We start from the raw sequence: 20541 nt of genomic DNA on the forward strand, positions 1-20541 counted from the left end.
AAAGGTTCCCTAAGAAACGTCGTTCAAAGCTACTACCGAGGGGTGATGGACCATTTCAAGTCCTCGAGAGGATCAATGACAACGCCTACAAACTTGATCTACCAGGTGAGTATAACGTCAGTTCTACTTTTAATGTTAGTGATATTTCTTTGTTTGATGTAGGTGATGAACGAGATTTGAGGACAAATCCTTTTCAAGAAGGGGAAGATGATGCGAACACGGATGGTCAAGCTCCAAGGAAAGCATGGGATCCTTTAGAGTTGCCGGAGGGACCAATCACGAGAGGACGGCTAAAGAAATTCAAAGAGGCACTACAAGGGCTTAGGAGCAATGAAGAAGGACTTACAAGCAAGGTGCAGAGTGCTGAAGGGTTCGTGATGCATGGGAGTAAGTTTGGGAGTCATAAGAACACCATTCAAGTGATGAATGAAGAAAACGTCCAGAATGCTCCGCGCCCGAGCGGTAAAATACTACCGCCCGAGCGCCAAACGTACTGCCCAAGAGTTGATTTACAGAACATGCGGTGCCCAAGCGGTCATTTTCTACCGCCCGAGCGCGAATAGTCCAGAACCCTCGGTGCTCGAGCGGTAATATCCTACCGCCCGAGCGCGAGTCAGATGCGAGAAAATCTTTAGTTTCCTGGTTAGAGTTTAATTGATCTTGGTAACTTGATTTTGAGAATCTTTAGATTGTACACAATATTATGGATGAAATTTTACACACAAGACACATTATTATTATTGAGTTTATACAATAGTTTTGAGTTTTTCTCTCAAACTTTTTCAAAGCTTTGCTTTGTAATCAAAATCAAACTTATCAAAGTTTTAACTTTGTGGCGTTTGTCGATCGTTCTTGTGCGGATTGTCAAGGGCTTGTTCTTTGAAGGTTCGTTATAAATTCGGTTGTTTATTTTCCGTGATTATTTGTTGCTAAACTTTTCATAATTTAGAGGTGAAAATCACACACATACTTGATTCAAAAGATCGGGACAACACATCGATCCTTGCTCGTTATTGAATAGAGGGCGCGATTTGATTTTAATCGTGTTTTCTATTTATTCGTACGAGGATTCATATCAGCAGCAGTACTTTCAAAAGAGCCAAGGAACAGGACAAGGCAAAAAGACCGATAGTAAAGGTACTCGACCAGAGGAACCCCGTGGCAAGGGTCCCCCGCCATGTAAGGAACATGACAGACGACCTTGTCTTAAATGCGGGAAAACCCATGGTGGTAAATGTATGCAAGGTACTAATGTTTGTTATCATTGCAAAAAGCTATGGCATCTCACCAGAAATTGTCCAGGGAGTTGTGATAAAGTACAGGGACGCCTTTTCTCGATGACCAAAGAGGAAATGGATGCGGAGAACTCTATGATCACTGGTATGTTTTTGATTTTTGGTATCACTGCTATTGTTTTAATAGATTTAGGAGCCACGCATTCCTTTATTTTGGAATCGTTTGTAAGGAGACTGGGCATTACAGAAAGTACAACAGAGACACAAATCGCTATAGCTTTACCTTCTGGGCAAGAATTACAGACAGATCAAATTGTGCGAGGGTGTCCAATATATGTCCAAGGCCATCAGATGTATGCTAATTTCATAGTTCTGAAAATGACCGATTTTGATGTGATATTGGGAATGGATTGGCTCTCGAAGTACAGAGTTACTATTGACTGTTCCATGAAAATGATCAAGTTTGCACCAGTAGGAGCTGAACCATTCACAGTAACAAGTGTAGGTATATCCTTACCTCTTCCGATAATCTCTTGTATGAAGGCATGTAAATTACTACAGAAGGGGTGTCAAGGATATTTAGCATCTATTTTAACTATTGAACTACCTGTTCGTGAATTAAAAGATACAGATGTTTGTGATTCCCAGAGGTGTTTCCCGATGATATAACAGGCTTACCCTAGATATAGAGATCGAATTTGTCATTGATGTTGCTACGGGAACTCATCCGATCTCAAAAGCTCCTTATCGATTAGCACCTACAGAAACGAAAGAATTGAAAGAACAGTTACAGGAGTTACTTGATAAAGGGTTTATTAGACCGAACTTTTCACCGTGGGGTGCACCTGTCTTATTTGTGAGAAGAAAGATGTACCCTTTGTCTACGTATTGATTATATGGAGTTGAACAAAGTGACAATCAAAAATAGATATCCACTCCCCAGAATTGATGATTTGTTTGATCAATTACAAGGTGCTGCTATCTTTTCGAAGATTGATTTACGATCAGGCTATCATCAAATAAAGTAAAGTCAGATGATATCTTAAAGACTGCCTTCCGAACAAGGTATGGTCATTATGAATTTGTGGTAATGTCATTTGGACTAAGGAATGCACCAGTTGCTTTTATGGATTTAATGAACAGAATTTTCAAGCCATTTTAGACAAGTTCGTTATTGTATTTATAGATGATATTCTCATCTACTAACGAACTATAGAGAAATATCGAGAACGTCTGAAATTAGTTTTGCAGACTTTGAAAGATAAAACATTTGTATGCCAAATGGAAGAAATGCAAATTTTGGCTTGAACAAGTAGCATTCTTGGGTCGTATCATTTCAAAAGTAGTCATATAAGTGGATCCAAGTAAGATTGAAGTTGTTAATAACTGGCTACGACCAACTGCTGTTACTGAGGTATGTAGTTTTCTTGGGTTAGCTGGTTATTACCGTCGGTTTGTAGTGGGATTTTCTAAAATAGCATTACCTTTTAATGCCTTAACGCGAACGAATGTGAAATTTGTATGGAATGAAGCATGTGATCGCAGTTTCCAAGAGTTAAAGACTAAATTGACATCATCACTAGTCCTTGCTATTCCAAAAAGACCATGAGGTTTTGTTGTATAGAGTGATGCTTCAAAAAAAGGTTTAGGATCAGTCTTAATGCAGCACGAAAAGGTGATTGCTTATGCATCAAGACAATTAAAAGAATATGAAAATAACTATCCCACACATGATTTAGAACTGGAAGCAGTGGTATTTGCATTGAAAATATGGAGTCATTATCTGTATGGTGAACAGTGTGAAATATACACGGACCACAAGATTTTGAAATATTTATTCACGCAAAAAAATTGAATATGCGACAATGACGTTGGTTGGAATTAGTGAAAGATTACGATTGTGTTATTAATTATCATCCAGGTAAAGTCAATGTTGTTCCAGATGCGTTAAGTCGAAAATCTATTTCTATTTCCGCAATGCAAGTACAAGAACAAATCTTATTGGATTTACAGAACTTGAAGATTGATGTTATTCCAAAGGGAGCTTCAATCCAGTTATCATCCCTCATGGTTCGACCAACAGTTGCAGACAGGATCAATGTTGAAGAAAGTGCAGATAATGAATTAAAACAACTGAGACAGCGAGATGAGGAAAAAAGAAATTTGATCTTTGAATTGAATGGGGAAGGAATGTGGACATATCGAGGTAGATTGTGTGTGCTAAAACAGGGAACGATAAGAACTGACATTCTTAAATATGCTCATACTACACCCTATTTGATTCATCCAGGAGACACGAAAATGTACGACGATTTAAAACCATTATTTTGGTGGCAGGTATGAAAAAGAACATTGCTCAATTTGTTGCACAATGTCTAACGTGTCAACAGGTCAAGACTGAACATCAAAGACCAGCAGGACTCCTGAACTCATTACCCATTCCTGAGTGGAAATGAGAATATATTACAATGGATTTTATCTTTGGGTTGCCAAGAACACAAAGATGATTCAATGCTATATGGGTTATTATGGATTGATTTACGAAATCAGCTCACTTTCTTTCGGTGAAGACCACATACATGATGAATAAATATGCTGAAGAATACATCAAAGAGACAGTGAGGCTTCATGGCATCCCAGTGTCCATTGTATCTGATAGAGATCAAAAATTTACGTCTGTATTTTGGAAGAGTTTACATCATGCTATGGGAACTCGATTGTCATTTAGCATGACGTTCCATCCTCAAACTGATGGACAATCAGAAGGAGTGAATCAGATATTGGAAGATATGTTGAGAGCCTGTACTATTGACTTTCCAGGCAGTTGGGACAGTAAACTACCGTTGGCTGAGTTTACATATAACAATAGTTATCAGTCAAGTATTGGAATGGCAGCATATACGCATTATATGGTAGAAAATGTCAATCCCCAGTAAATTGGGATGAAGTGGGAGAAAGAAAGTTATTAGGCCCTGAATTAGTTCAACAGACAGCAGAATTGGTAACCAAGATCAGAGAAAGAATGCACACTGCACAGAGTCGACAGAAAAGTTATGCTGATGTGCGACGTCGTCAATTGGAATATCAGGTCGGTGACCATGTATTTGTAAATTTATCACCATTGAAGGGCATTTTGCGTTTCTGTAATAATGGAAAATTCAGTCCAAGATATATCGGTCCATTTGAAATCTTTTACATAATATGAGACAGAGCATACCGAGTTGCATTACCACCGAACTTATCAAATGTACATAACGTTTTTCACGTTTCCTTGCTACGGAAGTATTTGGCCAATCCATCTCATGTTCTTCATTACAAACAATTAGAACTTGCATCAAATCTCTCGTATGAAGAACGACCGGTCCAAATCCTCGACAGGAAATCAAAAGTGTTACTAGACAAGGAAATACTCTAAGTAAAACTATTATGGTGCAATCATTCAATTGAAGAAGCAACTTGGAAGCGAGAAGACAAAATTCAACATATATATCCTAAACTATATGGTACGTCAAATTTCTAGGACGAAATTCTTTGAAGGAGGGAAGAATTGTAATGCCCGGTTACTCGTACAAATGAGTAATAATGCTTTTATGTCATTTGTTATGTTGTTATTTGGTTCACTTATGTTTCAAGTGTTGATTGAGGTATGGATAGTAAGATTGAATATGATTTATATATTGTCCTTGGTGTATTGAGAATGAATATATGTCTAAATAATGATAGAAAGACTTATAGGTAAAATAGTGTAATTAAAGTTGGTATGGAACTGCAGGAAATGAGATAAAAATATGATAGTTCTTACGTGTTTTGGCATAATGATTTGGATATTGATCCAAATTGTGTGAGGACATAACCATTAGAAAGCTAAGATATAAGCTTACAACTTTCATGTTTTGGGTTTTGTCCAAATTATTGTGGAAGACAAGCCAAAAACGCTCGAAGTGTGTCGTGTGTATCGTTATTCCTACAATAACACATTTTGGTAGATTGTGTATAACTTTTTACTCATACCGTCAAATGACATGAGGCCAATTGGAGAAGCAAGCCAAGACATAGGCTACAACTTTCATGTTTTACCATTTTTTCAATTTATGAAGGAAAGAGATGTTTCTGGAGCGATCTTTGACAAAACTGTGCACATAGGCAGAATATGTGGCACCCGAGCGGTAAGATCTTACCGCCCGAGTGCCCTACACCAAAAATTTGGTAGTTTTACAGAATGTTCCGCGCCCAGGTGGTAGAAAATGATCGCCCGAGCACCGCCTTGTATACGAAAAGATAAGTTTCGAGTTTCTAAACATCTTTACAAGTTCATCATCTTCTCTTCACAGCATACACTCGAAAGAACACATAGAAATCTTCCTCGAAAAGCTCATTTCTTCTTCATCTTTATCATTTTGAAGCTACACTTGCATTCTCCATCACAAGAACATCCTAGGGGTGTAAGTTTTCATCTCTTTTGATTGTTATACATGTAGGGGACAATAAATGAGTGACTTTCACCTAGTATAAACAATAGTGACTGAATTATTGATGTGTTTGACTGTATAGGAGTGACAAACATCGTCTCAAACGAGTATTCGTACTCTTGGACTTTAAGTTGGCATGTTCTTGAAGTAATATATGAGTAATATTATGATTTCAAATGCTTCCCATTGATTATTGCTATATATACTTTGTTAGTATGTTTATTAATGAAAATATAGCACCATATTCAATTGTTATGTATTAAATATGAAAAAAACTCATGAATATTGAAGATGAGTGCTATGTCATGAACATGAACATGAAAAAAAAAGAAAATGACTGATTTTTATATGATATATGAGCTTGTTAACATCATGGGTGGTTTTAAGTCCACCAAACCTATTGGCCAATATATGTTCATGGGGCGTTGGGTTGACAAAGGGGCTCCCTGACGTCCAACACAGCAGTAGCTATATAATAAAGCAAGCACAGTAGTACAGGTCAAATAATGAGGCTCAAGTACAAAAATGAACATGAATATATGCTATGGTATGATATGGTTTAAAGATTCATTGTTGATTTCGACTTGATATGTATAATTCTTCGATGCATATTGATACATATAATTGCCAACTTATTGAGTTTTATAAACTCACGTAGTTCTTGTATTGCAGGATCAGGTAATGAAGATACATAGGATGTCGGTTCGCCAATGGATGCTTGTGACGTGCCTTACCTCGACAAGAACCTAGACGTCTTATTGCATAGCTTCCGCATATGTATTATAGTGGATTTTATGTCAAGGTTTGAAACAAGTTTCATGACGTTTATAACTATATGTATAACAATATGGTGTCTGGTTGTGTATGAAAATATGATTGATGTTGCTTGAGTTAAGTTTTTGGCTTTCACAAGAATATAGGGACATCATGCCAAAATTTTTATAAACCATCAAATTGATATCCCTTACCTGAATTTTTTCATAATATAAATATATCATTCAAATCCTATTTTGATTATGTCAAGTATAGAAGAAGGGTTTGATTGTGTCAAGTATAAGAAGGGTGTTACATTACCCATCGATATTGAACCTTAATTGATTCGATCATAGAAGGTGAAGCTCCGAAGAAAGCATGGGATCCATTAGAGTTGTCGCCAGGACCAATCACAAGGGGACGACTAAAGAAATTCAAGGAGGCACTACAGGGAGTCATGAGCAATCAAAAAGGGCTTTCGAGCAAGGTGCAAAGTACCGAAGGGTTCGTGATGCAGGGGGGTAAGTTTTGGAGTCATAGGAACATTATTGAAGCAATAAATGATGAAAATTTCCAAACGGCCGCGCACTGCGAACCAGAAAGCGAGACAGCGAACCTCGCGCACATGCGCGAGATGTGGCCACCGAAGACACCAAAACAGAAGGTATCGCGCACATGCGCTAGACGAGGCACGCATGTGCGCGCACGAAGTATTTTCAGAGGCACGAACAGAGGACCCCGTGCATATGCGCGGAACTAGTGCGCGCGAGAAAAATTGGCCAACACACATGGACAGAGTGATGCGAACATGGATAGTCAGGCTCCAAGGAAAGCATGGGATGATACGAATCCTCGTACGAATAAATAGCAAACACGATTAAAATCGAATCGCGCCCTCTATTCAATACGAGCAAGGATTAATGTGTTGTCCCGATCTTTTGAATCAAGCGTGTGTGTGATTTTTCACCTCTAAACTATGAAAAGTTTAGCAACAAATAATCACGGAAAATAGACAACCAAAATTATAACAAACCTTCAAAGCACAAGCCCTTGACAATCCGCACAAGAACGATCGACAAATGCCACAAAGTTAAAACTTTGATAAGTTTGATTTTGATTACAAAGCAAAGCTTTGAAAAAAAAGTTTGAGAGAAAAAACTCAAAACTATTGTATAAACTCAATAATAATGTCAATTGTGTGTTTTATTTTCGTCCCTATCATATTTTAATATAAAAAGATAACAATATCTAGTCTCCCAAAAAAATAAGACTCTAAAAAAGGAATAAAATCTCGCCAAACCGCAAAGTACACGGACCCCGTGTAGACGTCTGGGTCTAGGTCCGTGTAGGAACTGTGAGGTACACGGACCCCGTGTACAGGTCTGTGCTCGGATCCGTGTACACTCGGGATTTCTTCATACTTGGCTGTAATGGACATGGACCCTGGGTACAGGTCCGTGCTCGGGTCCGTGTACACTCGGGACTGCTTGAATAACGTTCTGTTGGTTCCCGAACTCACTCCCATGCATCACGAACCCTTCGTCACTTTGCTCCTCGCACGTAAGCCCTCCTGGATTGCTCATGACTCCCTGCAGTGCCTCCTTAAACTTCTTCAGCCGTCCTCTCGTGATCGGTCCCTCCGGCAACTCCAAAGGATCCCATGCTTTCCTTGGCGCTTGATCACCCGTGTTTGCATCATGAGATCCTTTAGAATTGCCAGAAGGACCAATTACGAGTTGACGACTGAAGAAGTTCAATTAAGCATTGCATGGATTTATGAGCAAAAGAGAAGGACTTGCAAGTGAGGTGCAGAGTGCAGAAGGCTTCGTGATGCATGGGAGTACGTGTGAGGGCCAAAGGAACATGATTCAAGCGACTTTTGAACGACCGAGTCTACACGGACCCCAACACAGACCTGTACACGGGGTCCGTGTCCATTACACTCGGGGATGAAGAAAACAGAGCCTACACGGACCCGAGCACGGATCTGTACACGGGGTCCGTGTACCTCACAGTGCCTACACGGACCCAGCTCCGGACGTCTACACAGGGTCCGTGTACGTGGCAGTTTGGCGAGAATTTTTTCCTTTTTAGAGTTATAATTATTTTGGCAACTAGATATTGTTATCCTTTTGATATTAAAACATAATATGGACGAAAATCAACACACAATTAAGATATTATTGAGTTTTATACAAACTTTTTGAGTTTTTTTCTCAAAACTTTTGCAAGGCTTTGCTTTGTTTTTCATCAAAAATCAAACTTATCAAGATTCGTTCTTGTGGCGTTTGTCGATTGATTTCATACGTATTGTCAAAAACAAGTACTTTGAAGGTTCGTTTGTTTCTCAATTATTTTATCGTGAATATTTGTTGCTAAGTTTTCTAATTTAGAGGTGAATATCACAAACCATATTTGATTCAAAAGATTAGGACAACAACTTAGATCCTTGTTCGTTATTGAATTGAGGGCGCGATTCATATTTAAATGTGTTTGCTTTTCTTACGCACATGGATTCATATCATTTGGTATCAGAGCTTAGGTTCATTGAATTCAAGTAATTTTATCACGTTATTATGTCGTTCTATTATCAGATCTGTCATCCTTTCGTTCCTTTTTCAGATCTATTTTTTTTTTGGTATATCGTTATTCTTCAGTTTCTGAAATTTTGGTTAAATTTTTTGCTGGTATTTTCGAGTTTTACTCTATTTTAGAGTAAAAAAAATACAAAAATTCCAAAAATTCACCAATATTTCTTTTTTTAGTATTTTTTTATTTTCCTTTTTGTGAGTCATAAACAAATTCCTCACACAGTCAAAAAAAATATATATTTACCTTCAAATTGCTCGTCTTCGCAGTCTAAGTGAGTTGATCACAATTGTTCACAAGTTAAACTTGATTGTTTGATATACAAATACAAAGCTTGAGCACACTTTCGAGAATACTATCAAATTTGAGTGAAATTACTTGAGTGAGACTGAATTTTCTTTGGAGTGACTAGTGAGGATTTGTTGTGAGCAAAAAAAAAAAAAGAGAGGAGAGACGAGCGAACTTTCTTTGGAGAGACAGTGAGCATTTGGGTGAGGAATATTTTGTTTTCTACTAACGTTTTCTTGCAGGTAAATCTGAAATTAAATAGAGAAGGTGGTAGGAGATAGTTCGAACCCGGGGTTGTCTAAAGTTCAAATGAAGGCGTTGTTTGGGCATTTTAGTAGAATGATGAAGGTAGAGTTGGAGCCATTACATGAGCAGTTGGATAGGCTTGAAGTTAGTACTAGTGAAGATAAATCTAAGCCTAAAGATTTGCGTAGGAAAGAAGAAGAGGAAGAGTATGATTTGGGAATGGATGAGGAGAGCCAAAATGAGGATTGGGATAGGAATGGAAGAGGTAGAGGATTTGGTAGAGGTAGAACAGAAGCCGTACGGAGTAGATATGATGGGAATAGGGAAGATGGGAACATGTGTAGCATTAAGATGAAAATTCCATTGTTCTATGGGAAGTCTTACCCGAAGGCATACTTAGAATGGGAAAAGAGGGTAGAGTTTGTGTTTGAATATCATCACTATTTCGAACAAAAGAAAGTTAGGTTGGCGGTGGTTGAATTTCTAGACTATGCTCTCATTTGGTGGGATCAACTAGTGACCACTAGTAGGAGGTATAATGAGAGACTCATTGAAACTTATGATGAGATGAAGAGGGTCATGAGGAAGAGGTTTGTGCCCAATCACTACTATAAAGAGATGTTTAAGAAGCTACAAACTTTTAGGCAAGGGGTAATGATGCGAACACGGATGTGCACGTCCCAAGGAAAGCATGGGATCCCTTAGAGTTACCTGCGGGACCAATCACGAGGGGACGACTGAAGAAGTTTAAAGAGGCGTTACATGGGCTTATGAGCAAGGAAGAAGGACTTACAAGCAAGGTGCAAAGTTCTGAAGGGTTCATGATGCATGAGAATAAGTTTGGGAGCCAAAGGAACATTATTCAGGTGATAAATGAGGAGGAGTCCAGCAGCTTCGGCACCCGAGCGGCCAAACATTACCGCCCGAGCGCCACACTTACTGTCCAAGGAGAAAATTTCCAGAACCCTCGGCGCCCGAGAAGACACATTCTACCGCCCGAGCGCGAATAGTCCAGAGCCTTCGGTGCTCGAGCGGTCAAATTATACCGCCCGAGCGCGAGTCATATTCAGGAAATTATTTGTTTCTTTATTTAGAGTTTTAATTATCTTGGTAACTAGATTTGATATCTTTTGATATGTAAACCTATGATGGACGAAATTTGAAGACATTTTTCAGAATATTATTGATTGAATATCAAACTTTGAGATTTTTCTCTCAACTTTCAAGGCTCTTGCTTTGTTCTTCAAAAAAAATCAAACTTATCAAAGTTTTTAACTTTGTGGCGTTTGTCGATCGTGCTTGTGCGGATTGTCTTAGACTTGTTCTTTGAAGGTTCGTCATAATTTTCGATTGTTTATCTCGTGATTATTTGTTGCTAAACTTTTCATAGTTTAGAGGTGAAAATCACAACACACACACTTGATTCAAAAGATCGGGACAACACGAATTCCTTGTTCGATATTAAATTGAGGGCGCGATTCATATTTAATCGTGTTTGCTTTTATTCGTACGTGGATTCACATCATTTGGTATCAGAGCTTAGGCTCCTTGAATTCAAGTAAGTTTATCCTTCAGATCTAATTATTCTTTAGTTCCGCTTTCAGATCTGATTTGTTCTATTATTCTTCGTCGTTCGTGAATCTGTGATACACGAAACTTCATGTCTTATTTTTCTCTGAATTTTGGGAAATTTCAGAAAAAAAAAATTAAGATTACCGAAAATCCTGAAATTTGACAATATTTCTTTTTGATATTTTGTTCTATTCCTTTTTGCGAGACATATAGAAGTGTCCCACACAGTCAAAAAAAAATATCTATCTTCAACTTGGTTGTCTACGCAGTCCACGTGAGTCGATCGCATTTGTTCACGAGTTTGAACTTGATTGTTTGATAGACGAATACAAAGCTTGAGCACCCTTTAGAGAGAGGCATCAAATTCGAGTGGAAACATTTGAGTGTGAGTGTTATTTCTTTGGAGTAACTAGTGAGTATTGTTGTGAGCAAACAAAATACGAGAGGAGAGACGAGTGAATTTCTTTGGAGTGATCGTGAGAATTTGGGTGAGGAATATTTTTTTCTTACTAACGTTTTCTTGCAGGTACAAATCTGAAATTAAATGGAGAAGGAGGTAGGAGATAATTCGAACCCGGGGTTATCTAAGTTTCAAATGGAGGCGTTGTTTGGACATTTTAGTAGGATGTTGAAGGTTGAGATGGAGCCATTACATGAGCGGTTGGATAGGCATGAGGTTAGTACGAGTGAAAAAAAATCAAATCCTAAAAATATGGGTAGAGAAGAAGAAGAGGAAGAGTTTGATTTTGGAGGAGAAGAGGAGAGCCAAAATGATAATTGGGGTAGGAATGGAAGAGGTAGAGGAATTGGTAGAGGTAGAAGAGAAGCCGTTCGGGGTAGATATGATGGGAATAGGGAAGATGGTAATATGGGTAGTATTAAGATGAAAATCCCTTCGTTCCATGGGAAATCAGATCCGGAGGCATATTTAGAGTGGGAAAAGAGGGTAGAGTTTGTGTTTGAGTGTCACTACTATTCCGAACAAAAGAAGGTGAGGTTGGCGGTGGTTGAATTTTTAGACTACGCTCTCATTTGGTGGGATCAATTAGTGACCACTAGGAGGAGGTACAATGGGAGGCCCATAAAAACTTGGGATGAGATGAAGAGAGTGATGAGAAAAAGGTTTGTGCCCAACCACTACTATAGGGATGTTTAAGAGGCTACAAACTTTAAGGCAAGGGGTGAAGAGTGTTGATGACTACTATAAGGAGATGGAAGTAGTCATGATTAGGGCTAATATTAAGGAAGATAATGAGGCGACGATGGCTCGTTTTCTTTATGGTTTGAACAGGGAAATCCAAGATCAAGTTGAGCTTCGGCACTACTTGGATCTAGACGAAATGGTGCAAATGGCCATAAAAAGGAGCAACAACTCAAAAGGCGTGGAGTTGGCCGCACCAATCAAACCGGAGATTCATCATCTTCATGGCGATCAAATGTGGTGAAGCGTGAGGAGAATAAGGTGGTGAGCAAGCTCAAATTTGAGACCAAATAAGATGCACCTAAGCAAGGAGTGCAAGATAAATCTGAAACTCCTTCTAATCGATCTAGAGCTACTAAATGTTTTAGGTGTCAAGGGTTGGGTCATATTTCTAGTGAATGTCCTAATAAGAGGGTGATGATTTTGAATGACTATGGTGAGTATGAATCTCATAGTGAGGGTGATGATGATGATGAGATGCCTGCATTAGAGGATGCTGACGAGGGGTAAGAGGCGGTTATAGGTGAGGCACTAGTGACTAGGCGTATCATGAGTGCCCAAGTCAAGGAGGAGGAGACTAACCAAAGAGAGAACTTGTTCCACACTAGGTGTTTTGTAAATCAAAAGGTTTGCAATTTAATCATAGATGGGGGGAGTTGTACTAATGTGGCTAGTGTTGAGATGGTGGAAAAATTGAGCTTGCCTACACTAAAGCACCCTCAACCATATAGGCTTCAATGGTTGAATGATTGTGCGGAGATGAAGGTGATAAAACAGGTGTTGGTGTCTTTTTCGATTGGGAAGTACATTGATGAGGTTTTATGTGATGTAGTGCCAATGCATGCTTGTCATATCTTGTTGGGTAGGTCTTAGCAATACGATAGGAAGGTGACTCATGATGGTTTCAAGAATAGGTATTCCTTTATGTTAAAAAAGGATTCCCTTGTATTACTTCCTTTGTCCGCAAAGCAAGTGTTGGAGGACCATTTGAAAAAGAAAAAGAGAGATGAGGCCGAAAGAAAGAGTGAACTAAAAAGTGAGGTGGCCTTGGAAAATAAAAAGGAAATGGCTAAAAAAAAGAGTGATCAAAATAGTGAGATAGCCATACAAAAGAAAAAGGAGAGGAAAGAAAATGAGGGAAAAGAAATTGAGAGGAAAGAGGCCAAAAAGAAAACATACATGGCCCAAAAAAGTGAGTTGAAGCAATTGATGCACACACATGAACCACTTGTGTTGATTCTTTATAAAGAGATCCTCTTTAACACAAGTGATATAGCCGGGTCCCTTCCGAGCATTGTTGTTTCACTCTTGCAGGAATTTGATGATATATTTCCGGAGGAGCTACCTCAAGGGCTACCACCATTGAGGGGGATTGAGCACCAAATTGATTTGGTGCCCGGGAGTGCATTGCCAAATCGTCCAGCTTATAGGAGCAATCCGGAGGAGGCTAAGGAGCTTCAACGGCAGGTAAGTGAGTTGTTAGATAGGGGTTTTGTGCGTGAGTCCATGTCTCCTTGTGCTGTACCTGTTTTATTAGTTCCTAAGAAAGATGGCTCATGGCGTATGTGTGTGGATTGTAGGGCAATCAATAACATAACCATTAAGTATAGGCATCCCATACCTAGACTAGATGATATGTTAGATGAGTTGCATGGTGCTTGTATCTTTAGCAAAATTGATTTGAAAAGTGGTTATCACCAAATTAGGATGAGGGAAGGTGATGAGTGGAAAACTGCTTTTAAAACCAAGTACGGGTTGTATGAGTGGATGGTGATGCCATTTGGCTTAACTAACGCTCCTAGCACCTTTATGAGGTTAATGAACCATGTCTTGCGTGCATACATAGGAAAATTTGTTGTTGTTTACTTTGATGATATCCTAGTATATAGCAAAGACTTGGATGAGCATGTTGATCACTTGAAACTTGTGCTAATCACACTAAGGGCTGAAAATCTATATGCTAACCTAAAGAAATGTGATTTTTGTACAAGCAAACTTGTCTTTCTTGGTTTTGTGGTAAGCTCACAGGGGATACAAGTGGATGAGGACAAGGTAAGTGCTATTCGAGATTGGCCATCGCCTACTACTGTTGGTCAAGTCCGAAGTTTTCATGGACTTGCAAGCTTCTATAGGAGGTTTGTAAAGGATTTTAGCACATTGGCAGCACCCATGACAGCGGTGATCAAGAAGAACGTTCCATTCCATTGGGGCGAGGAGCAAGAGAAGTCTTTTAATACTATTAAGCAAAAATTAATTAATGCTCCTTTACTTGTTTTGCCTGACTTTGCTAATACGTTTGAAATTGAATGTGATGCTTCAGCCGTAGGTATTGACGGAGTTTTGATGCAAGGGGGACGGCCCGTGGCGTACTTTAGCGAGAAACTCAATGGAGCCGCTCAGAATTATCCCACGTATGATAAGGAGTTCTACGCACTTGTGAGGACTCTAGAGACGTGGCAGCACTACTTAAGGCCTAAAGAGTTTGTGATTCATACGGATCATGAGTCTCTAAAGCACCTTAAGGGGAAACAAAAGCTGAACAAGCGGCATGCCAAGTGGGTGGCATTCATAGAGACATTCCCCTACATAATCAAGTACAAACAAGTTAAGGAAAATGTAGTGGCCGATGCACTATTACGAAGGTACATATTTTTCTCTACCTTGGAGTCTAAAATATTGGGGTTTGAGCATGTCAAGGAGTTGTATGTGCTAGATGAGGATTTTAAGAGTGTTTTTGAAACATGTATGCATGGTCCACATGACAAATTTTATTTGCATCATGGTTTCTTGTTTAGAGAAGATAGGTTGTGCATCCCTAAATCATCAATTCGCGAATTACTTGTTAGGGAGGCACATGGGGGCGGTTTGATGGGACACTTTGGTGTGGCAAAAACTTTAAGTGCATTGCATGAACATTTCTATTCGCCACACATGAAGCGTGATGTTGAGTGTGTTTGTGATAAGTGCATAACTTGTAGACAAGCTAAGTCTAGGACACAACCACATGGATTGTATACACCACTTCCTGTTCCTAGTGAGCCTTGGGTTGACATTTCTGTGGAATTTGTTTTGGGGTTGCCTAGGACTAAGAAGGGGAGGGATTCAATATTTGTTGTTGTTGATAGATTCTCTAAGATGGCACATTTCATTGCTTGTCACAAAACTGATGATGCTTCAAACATTGCGGATGTGTTCTTTAGAGAAGTCGTTAGGTTGCATGGCATGCCTAGGACTATTGTTTCTGATCGCGATGTTAAATTCTTGAGTTACTTTTGGAAGACTTTATGGGCTAAACTTGGCACAAAATTGTTGTTTTCTACTACTTGTCATCCTCAAACGGATGGGCAAACTGAAGTTGTCAATAGGACATTAGGAACACTTTTGCGTGCTATTCTTAAAAAGAACTTGAAGAATTGGGAAAATTGTTTGCCATTTGTTGAGTTTGCTTATAATCGTTGCGTGCATTCTACTACGAACTATTCACAATTTGAAATTGTTTATGGTTTTAATCATTTGACTCCGTTGGATTTGATGTCTTTACCTGTGAGTGAAAGGTTAAACATGGATGGGAAAAAGAAGCCGGAATTTGTTAGGAGTTTGCATGAGAAGGTCAAAGCTAATATTGAAAAGAAGAATGAACAAAACACTAAGCAAGCCAACAAAGGAGAAAAGAAGGTGATATTTGAGAAAGGTGATTGGGTGTGGCTACACTTGAGAAAGGAAAGGTTCCCCGAGAAGAGACGTTCAAAGCTGTTACCTAGGGGTGATGGACCATTTCAAGTCCTTGAAAGGATCAATGACAATGCCTACAAACTCGATCTACAAGGTGAGTATAACGTGAGTTCTACTTTTAATGTTAGTGACTTGTCGTTGTTTGATGTAGGTGACGAACTAGATTTGAGGGCAAATCCTTTTCAAGAAGGGAAAGATGATGCGAACACGGATGTGCACGTCCCAAGGAAAGCATGGGATCCCTTAGAGTTACCTGCGGGACCAATCACGAGGGGACGGCTGAAGAAGTTTAAAGAGGCGTTACATGGGCTTATGAGCAAGGAAGAAGGACTTACAAGCAAGGTGCAAAGTGCTGAAGGGTTCATGATGCATGGGAATAAGTTTGGGAGCCAAAGGAACATTATTCAGGTGATAAATGAAGAGGAGTCCAGCAGCTTCGGCGCCCGAGCGGCCAAACATTACCGCCCGAGCGCCACACTTACTGTCCAAGGAGAAAATTTCCAGAACCTTCAGTGACCGAGCGGTCACATTCTACCGCCCGAGCGTGAATAGTGCAGAGCCTTCGGCGCTCGGGCGGTCAAATTATACCGCCCGAGCGCGAGTCATATTCGGGAAATTATTTGTTTCTTTATTTAGAGTTTTAATTATCTTGGTAATTAGATTTGATATCTTTTGATATGTAAACCTATGATGGACGAAATTTGAAGACACTTTTCAGAATATTATTGATTGAATATCAAACTTTAAGATTTTTCTCTCAACTTTCAAGGCTCTTGCTTTGTTCTTCAAAAAAAATCAAACTTATGAAAGTTTTTAACTTTGTGGCGTTTGTCGATCGTGCTTGTGCGGATTGTCTTAGGGTTGTTCTTTGAAGGTTCGTCATAATTTTCGATTGTTTATCTCGTGATTATTTGTTGCTAAACTTTTCACAGTTTAGAGGTGAAAATCACAACACACACACTTGATTCAAAAGATCGGGACAACACGAATTCCTTGTTCGATATTAAATTGAGGGGCGATTCATATTTAATCGTGTTTGCTTTTATTCGTACGTGGATTCACATCAGGTAAAGAGTGTTGAAGACTGCTATAAGGAGATGGAAGTGGTCATGATTAGGGCCTATATTGAGGAGGATAGTGAGGCGACCATGGCTCGTTTTCTTTGTGGTTTGAACAGGAAAATTCAAGATCAAGTGGAGCTTAGGCACTACTTGGATCTAGACGAGATGGTGCAAATGGCCATAAAGGTGGAGCAACAACTAAAGAGGCGAGGAGTTGGCCGCACCAACCAAACTGGGGGTTCATCATCTTCGTGGCGATCAAATGTGCGTGTAGAAAATAAGGTGATAACCAAGCCCAAGATTGAGACCAAACACGAGGCGCCTAAACAAGGAGTGCAAGGTAAATCTGAAACTCCTCTTAATCGATCTAGAGATGTTAAATGTGTTAGGTGTCAAGGGTTAGGTCATATTTCTAGTGAATGTCCTAAAAAAAGGGTAATGATTTTAAATGACTATGGTGAGTATGAATCTCATAGTGAGGGTAATGAGGATGAGATGCCTGCGTTAGAGGATCCTGATGAGGGATATAAAGCGGTTGTAGGTGAAGCACTAGTGAGTAGGCGAATCATGAGTGCCCAAGTCAAGGAGGAGGAGACTAACCAAAGAGAGAACTTTTCCACACTAGGTGTTTTGTAAATCAAAATGTTTACAATCTAATCATAGATGGGGGGAGTTGTACTAATGTGGCAAGTGTTGAGATGGTTGAGAAATTAGTTTTACCTACATTAAAGCATTCTCAACCATATAGGCTTCAATGGTTGAATGATTGTGCGGAGATGAAGGTTACAAAACAAGTGCGTGTGCCTTTCGCTATTGGGAAGTATGTGGACGAGATCTTGTGTGATGTGGTAACCATGCATGCATGTCATATCTTGTTGGGTAGACCTTTGCAATATGATAGGCAGGTGACACATGATGGGTTCAAGAATAGGTACTCCTTTGTATTGAAGAGGGAAACAATTATAGTACTTCCTTTGTCCCCAAAGCAAGTGTTGGAGGACTATTTTAAAAAAAAAAAAGTAGAGATGAGGCCGAAAAAAGTGTGAACTAAAAAGTGAGATGGCCTTTGAGAATAAAAATGAAATGGTTGAAAAAAGAGTGATCAAAAGAGTGAGACGGCCATACAATAAAAAATGAAAGGAAAGAAAATATATTTATATTTACCTTCAAATTGCTTGTCTATGCAGTCTAAGTGAGTCGATCACATTTGTTCAAAAGTTGAACTTGATTGTTTGATATACAAATACAAAGCTTGAGCACACCTTCGAGAATACTATCAATTTGAGTGAAAATACTTGAGTGGGAGTGAATTTTCTTTGGATTGAACGGTGAGTATTTGTTGTGAATAAAAAAAAAAAAACTAGAGAGGAGTGACGAGCGACTTTCTTTGGAGTGACCGTGAGGATTTGGGGGAGGAATATTTTGTTTTCTACTAACGTTTTCTTGTAGGTACAAATCTGAAATTAAATGGAGAAGGAGGTAGGAGATAGTTCGAACCCGGGGTTGTCTAAGGTCCAAATGGAGGCGTTGTTTGGACATTTTAGTAGGATGATGAAGGTAGAGTTGGAGCCATTACATGAGCGGTTGGATAGGCTTGTAGTTAGTCTTGGTGGAGATAAACCTAATCCTAAAGATTTGTGTAGGATAGAAGAAGAGGAAGATTATGATTTGGGAGGAGATGAGGAGAGCCAAAATGAAAATTGGGGTAAGAATGGAAGAGGTAGAGGATTTGGTAGAGGAGGGAGAGAAGCCACACGAGGTAGATAAAATGACGGGAATAGGAAGGATGGTAATATGGGTAGTATTAAGATGAAGATTCCTTCGTTCCATGGGAAATCTGACTCGGAGGCATACTTAGAATGAGAAAAGATGGTAGAGTTTGTGTTTGAATGTCACCACTACTCCGAACAAAAGAAGGTTAGGTTGGCGGTGGTGGAATTTCTAGACTATGCTCTCATTTGGTGGGATCAATTAGTGACCACTCGGAGGAGGTATAATGAGAGACCCATTGAAACTTGGGATGAGATGAAGAGGGTCATGAGGAAGAGGTTTGTGCCCAACCACTACTATAGGGAGATGTTTAAGAGGCTACAAACTTTGAGTCAAGGGGTAAGGAGTGTTGAGCACTACTATAAGGAGATGGAGGTAGTCATGATTAGGGCAAATATTGAGGAAGATAGTGAGGCGACGATGGCTCGTTTTCTTTGTGGTTTGAACAGGGAGATTAAAGATCAAGTGGAGCTTCGGCACTACTTGGATCTAGACGAAATGGTGCAAATGGCCATAAAAGTTGAGCAACAACTCAAGAGGTGTGGAGTTGGCTGCACCAATCAAACCGGGGGTTCATCATCTTCTTGGCGACCAAATGTGGCAAAACGTGATGAAAATAAGGTGGTGATCAAGCCCAAGGTTGAGACCAAACAAGAGGCGCCTAAACAAGGAGTACAAGGTAAGTCTGAAACTCCGTCTAATCGATCTAGAGATGTTAAATGTTTTAGGTGTCAAGGGTTAGGTCATATTTCTAGTGAATGTCATAATAAAATGGTAATGATTTTAAATGACTATGGTGAGTATGAATCTCATAGTGAGGGTGATGATGATGATGATGAGATGCCTGCATTAGAGGATCCTGACGAGGGTTATGAGGCGGTTGTAGGTGAAGCACTAGTGACTAAGCGAATCATGATTGGCCAAGTCAAGGAGGAGGAGACTAACCAACGAGAGAACTTGTTCCATACTAGGTGTTTTGAAAATCAAAAGGTTTGCAATCTCATAATAGATGGGGGGGAGTTGTACTAATGTAGCAAGTGTTGAGATGGTAGAAAAACTGGGTTTACCTACATTAAAGCATCCTCAACCATATAGGCTTCAATGGTTGAATGATTGTGCGGAGGTGAAGGTTACAAAACAAGTGCTAGTGCCTTTTGGTAATGCCCGGTTACTCGTACAAATGATAATGATACGTTTATGTCGTTTATCATGTATCTCTTTAGTTCATTAGATTTCACGTGATTATTGAAGTATCAATATTGAGATTGAACATGATTTTTATATTGTCCATGGTTTATTGAGAACCAATATGTGTATAAATAATGATAGTAAGATGAGTAGGTAGAAGTAGTGTAATGAAGTTGGTATAGCAATGCAGGAAATGAGACGAAAATACGGCAGTTCTTACGGGTTTTAGCATAATGATTTGAATATTGATCCAAATTGAGTGAGGCTAAAACCATTAGAAAGCTATGATATAAATCTGCAACTTTCATGTTTTGAGTTTTGTTCAAATCATTAGGGAAGACGAGCCAAAAGTGGCCCGAAGTGTGTCGTGTGTATCGTTATTCCTGCACTGACACATGTTGGGAGAATGAGCATAACGTTTTACTCAGACCTTAAAA

The sequence above is a fragment of the Primulina huaijiensis genome, chromosome 17 (genome assembly GCF_012295235.1).
Source record: "Primulina huaijiensis isolate GDHJ02 chromosome 17, ASM1229523v2, whole genome shotgun sequence".
Taxonomy (NCBI): Eukaryota; Viridiplantae; Streptophyta; class Magnoliopsida; order Lamiales; family Gesneriaceae; genus Primulina; species Primulina huaijiensis.